Below are 6,000 nucleotides of genomic sequence, written 5' to 3'. Positions count from 1 at the left end.
CGAAGAATCACTTGAGGTCCTCACAACTTTGCAACAGGACCCCAACATCCAGCGCTTAGAGACAGAGGCGCAAGAACTCCAACAGCAGTATGAAAGTGTCCGAGGAATTGCACAGACGGTGGTCCTCACCCAGAGGCTTGCGCGGATGCAGCAGGCTAAAGCACTGAAGGAGCAAGTGGACGCGACACGACATAAGGAAGCAATCCTAAAAGCGCGCGTCCAACCTTGGATGGACGAGGCCTTCACCATCACGGTAGACATCGAAGGCAAGCTCGCACACATGCAAGGGATGCACACATTGATGCAGAGAAGCACTCCCGACACAGAGGTCTCAAAACAACGTATGTAACAGATCCAGCAAGTAGCAGCTCAATGCGCTACTGACCTCCACGCAAAGATCATCGCGCCGACATAGTGACTCGAGGGCGAGTCACGATCTTTGTGTTGGGGGCCTGTTGGGCATGGAATCCCCCAAGGCATGTTTTGGGGCTTAAAGCCCAAGTTTTGACCGAATATTGTTGTAAAGCTCCGCGAATTGCGGGCACTGGGCGCGAAAGTATGATAGAGTCATATGGTTGTCCACCTTAGTTTTGTAATGTAATGTCGACTGGATAGACCTACCCATGCTCCATGGACCATGGGCTTGTATAAATAGAGCGAGCCTAAGTAGAAAAGAGTTTAAGTGACGGAGTCGTAAGTTGAAGTGTGTCTTTAGGTCATAGAGCAGGAGAAGGCTCTGCAGTTGAGTGTGTAGAGGCCTAATAGTCCGCATCTGAGTGCGCAGACCCCTGCAGCTGAGTGCACAGGGCGAGTCGAGTCTGTAACCAAAGAAGAAATTAATAAAGGGAAGTTTTCTCATAATGCTGTGTATCTATTCTTGGATTAATGCATGTTTGATATATTTTGAAAATATACTGTTTATTTACTGCACGCACCTGTATGAATGGTTTATGTTGTTAAGCATAACTTAAAGCACACAAGTAGGCTCAGATAATCAACTAACATTGGAATACCAGTAAAGTCTTGGGGAATAACGCAGAGCGTGACGTTCAACCCCTGGGTAAGGATGCGCGAGTGTAGTATATCAGGCTGTGAGGTACATAAAAGTGCGCGAAGCAACCTGCGTGCAAGGTCAAACCGTGAACCAGTTGAACTCCTCAGACATCTCTAGGGTGCGGAAACCTGGTTCTAGCACCCTCCCATACTACTTCGGGTGAGACCTTAGTCCGCGTTCCGCGGACTATTGCCGAAAGGGCCAGTAGTACCGGGATTTGTTTGGCTAACTTAACTCTGAACCTGGGTCAGGCCCCAATAAGCCAACCTTACATTATATTTATATTTAGTTTTTTTTATGATTTTTTTATTGATAGGTATATGTTAATATCAACATTATAAATCTGGAACGAATGTACAATCCTTTTGATATTAAACTTAAAATTCCCTTTGCTTATCTCAATGTAATGATAATGGTTAAAATCTATCACTATATAGGATCATGGATGATGAATAATCATCATCACTAAAACAATTTATTTGGTAATGATCATTTGCAATTATCCTTGATCATCACAGTTTTAAAATTTCAAAGAAAGGATTTTTGTGACGATTACTTGCTTTTACTCTAAGCAAGGAAAATTAGTTTTGTGCACCCTCGTCATTGATAATTATCAAAGGTCCCAAGAGAAAAATCCTTTGGAGATGGTCATTGCTTGTTGTCAAATCTTGCTATGGGTAATGGTCATGGCTCATTGCCAATGGTCTTGAGTAGAATACCACATTCAACGACAACAAAAGACCTTCATGAAATTACTACTTTTGCAATGGTTAACAATCGTGTCAAAGATTGTTTCCACTTAGGATTAATAGTGGTGATAACCATTGTCTTCTACTAATATATGTTTTAAGTGACTACATTAGTGATGGTCACTAACTGTCACCATAAGATATCAATGGCAATGGTTTTTGACTATTGCGAAAATACCCAAAACTTGTAATAACTAATATTTTGGCAACTCGATTTTTGGCCACCATATCTAAGATCACCAACATTGAATTAATTTTATTTATTTTTTCAAGTTACAAAGTCTAACCTGAAAAACCCCAGTTGCCTCCCTTCATTTCAAGTATGGTATTTAGGGTAACCCTAGAATCTTCAAGTCATAAGGTCAATCAAGAACAAGGCTCAAACCCATACAATAATATAGTAGACACGAACTCAATATATTATTTATGGGAATTGAATTTAAGCGAAAAAGATAATAATCATTCCTCCCAACCACAAAATATAAATCCAACTAACTTTACCATTAAAATTATAATAGCCATTTTTTTAATTATAAACCATATAATTATAGCAATATAAAATAGTCTTTATAATTTTAAATGTCCTCTCTAATTCCTCTTTTAAGTGCACTAACTATTTTATAAATGTTCTCTCTAATTCCTCTTTTAAGTGCACTAACTAAAAAATAGAAAACATTTATTCATTAGTCCCTATTTAGTTGATACTGTGAGTTTCACTCTCTCAATTAATAAATACCATTATAAAAATACCCTTAAAGATAGAAGAAGGCACACCTGAATGTATTATTTAAATATATGTTTGGAAAACCATCTTTGTACACTTGTTAGGGATGATTTGAAAAGATTAATTGCATCATTGATAAACTTTAAAATTAAAACAAAATTAAAGTGATATGTCTTTGTTTTATGATTGTTTATAGATATCATTTTGTCTATTTTTTTTGTGTTACCTATGTAGTTAGAAATGTTGAGAGAATTGAATATTTGGAGAATTAAATATTTGGATTGGTCTAATTATTGTTCTAGTTTTTGCATGGTAGTTTTTTTTTTTTTTCTTAGTCTATTGGACACCAGAATTGCTAGCTTGCTAATTGAATGTGTCTTCACTTATTTGTATTTTGCATTGTGAACTTGTGGGTCAAAAACAAAGGTGTGGTTGCGGATGACGAAGGAGAGTAGGAAGATCGAGATGGGTATGATAGCCTTGAAACAACCTCCATAGTTGAGGTCCGTGGGAAACCAATGCATCAGAACCATCTGTAATATGAAAGACATTGCAAAATTTTCAAACCTTCATTGAGTACTTCATGTAAATAGGATTGGAGGGAGGTGGAGACAATTTGCACCACATTACCTCCATTTCCCCATGCATAGAACAAGGGGGGTTTATCTTTTAACAAGCTTTTTAATTATATTTTTAGGGAAACATTTACATTCCCATTTGCAGCGAGTTTGAGGATTCCAATAAAAGTTTCCATGTTTAAGCCATCATTCATGCATTTTACTTCCCAAGGTTCAAGTTCAACTTTCATTCCAACCTTTACAACCCCAACCCCAACTATAGCCAAACATGATAATGACAGACTTGACAAGTCATTAACAAATTCAACTCTTAAAAACAAAGAAAATTCTAGTTACTTACCAAAAGAAATGGGTTGACATCCGTCTAGATTCATAAAAAACCCTCTAGTAAATTGAGCAAGTTTAGAAGGCATTTCTTCCATGGAAGATATGCTTTTCCCTTTTTAGTTTCAAGTTAACAAAGACCCTTGCACAAATGTAACTATATGCTTACTAGTCACCCTCTCTTATTATGGCTTGATAAGTCAACATTGCTTACTCATTTAGGGTTGCATAGTACATTGAACAACTATAGTATATGCAACTGAATATTGATCAATCATTCATTGCACACACTTTTACTGGGTTTTTGTTTTCGACTTAAAGGGTAGCCATTGTATGTAAGGAGAGAATTAAAGAGTGTAGGGATGAAAGCTAGTGCCTTAATCGATGTGTTTGACTTTACGATACTTCAACCCTAAATGAATTTTTTGAGGTTGATGTTGCTTTTGTAATTTAGATTTTTTGTTCTGTGCATGGAAAACATTTATGTGCTTATGAGTTATTACAATTGACCTTAATATATTGTTGATTTCGAGATATTTGTTGCTTAGACCTTTCTTTGGATCCATACACAAATGTAGTTTGAAATTTTTGTTGCAATTTCAAAATGTTTGTTCATAATGTTGACTAATGATGTGTGGTGAAAACTATGTACTTTTGTAAGAACTTAACTTTCATTAATATGTTAAATTTTTAATTTTAGTTTGAGGCTCATATTTGTTGCCCCATTTACAAGTTTTTTTTATACGTGTCCTCTTACTTGCACACGTGATTGCAGTACTTGGCTAATTTTTTATTTTATGTGTATATTGCTTTTCGATTCTAATGATTGTCTAAATGTTTATTATGAGTACACATTGTCTTTTGAAACATTAATGGTATAATAGTTTATATACCCCGTTCTCCATAATGCTTACTTTCTTTGTCAAATTGATAAATTGTATAAGTAGAAACAAATCAATACTACAGTAATTTTTTTTGGTAAGTTTCAGTGGGACTACATCATCATCATGTCCACCCTGATCGGGGTGGGGAATTGAACCAGTGACTTCACATCAAGGAATGCCTTAACAGAGCACTTGATCACTGTCTGTCCAAGACTATGTGGACAATACTTCGTTATTTTTTTTTTTTTTAATGTGCAAATTGCCTTTTTATTCTAATGCTTGACTAAATGTATATTATGTATACACATTGTCTTTTAAGACATTAATGTTATAATGGTTTATACAATCCAATCTATATAATAATTACTTTCTTTAACATATTAATAAATTATACAAGTAGAAACAATTTTTTTTGACTTCTTATTTGATCACCTAAAAAAACACCAAATCTACTTAGGGATGTTATTTCTTTTAAAATGTCAGTTGCTTCAATGCAGCTACAAAATTAACTTCTCTCATAAATAATCTTAAATACATTACTTCCAATCTTTAAATAAAAAAACCATCAACTAATAAATCATCATCATGTAAAATTTTATTAATGTTGTTGAATTTAAAAAAAAAAGAAAAATTTTATCCAAAAAAATACGTTTTTCATCACTTTGATTCCAACAACCTTAATCCACATTGTCACAAATACATAATCCACATTGTCACAAATACATAATGCCGTCTACTTAAAACATTCCATTTCCCATTCTTACATAGTATTACAAAGCGTATCTTAAAAAAAATCCACTTGATATATTTATAAGATGACCTAACTTCAATGTATATTAAAAATTACACTAAAAACTATACCTTAATTATCTAATATTATATAGAATACTTTTATTTTTATATCATTTATTTGAATTATCTAATATTATATAGAATACTTTTATTTTTATTTTTATTTTTATATTATATTAATATATAGAATATTTTTAATTTTTATATAATATTATTATATAATTTTTTTTTAATTTTCATACAATTTTAAAAGATATTTCATATTTATAAATATAAATTAATTTTTACAATTATTTTGCAAAATTTGAATATATTAACCATTACAGTGAGCTTGAAATTGCTATGATAATTAGTCTAACCAACATTTACCACTCACAAATGTTTTATCTATTTAAAAAAAATAGAAATAGTTTTTAATAATTTCTATCGATTATTGAATATATTAACGGTTACACTGAGCTTGAAATTGCTATGATAATTAGTCCAACCAACATTTAACACTCACAAGTTGCCAGATAGTTTTTGATATTTAGAATATATATATATATATATATATTTTTTTTTAAATCAAAGAAAATGAAGCCTAGAAGTTGTGAAACAACTCACTATATTTAGTGGAAAATCAGAACATATTTAAAAAAAAATGAAGTATAAAAGTTGTCAATTAACTTATTATATTTTGTGGAAAATATAAATGTTTTATCTATATATATATTTTACAGATGGTTTTTAATAATTTCTATTGATTAATAATACAATGTTGTTGCTTTTAGATTTGAAAAATGCTATTCATTCATATTTTTCACTTTGTGGGAGACAAAATAGAAGTTATCTTCAATGAAGGAATGAGTGAAGGAAAGAAATCATAGATGAGACAAAACAACAATTGGATGCA

This window comes from Pinus tabuliformis, chromosome 2_1 (genome assembly GCF_031772625.1).
Source record: "Pinus tabuliformis cultivar Carrire ecotype Pingquan chromosome 2_1, CPIR1, whole genome shotgun sequence".
Classification (NCBI taxonomy): domain Eukaryota; kingdom Viridiplantae; phylum Streptophyta; class Pinopsida; order Pinales; family Pinaceae; genus Pinus; species Pinus tabuliformis.
The sequence above is the reverse complement of the archived record's forward strand: the minus strand, read 5'-3'. Positions refer to the sequence as shown.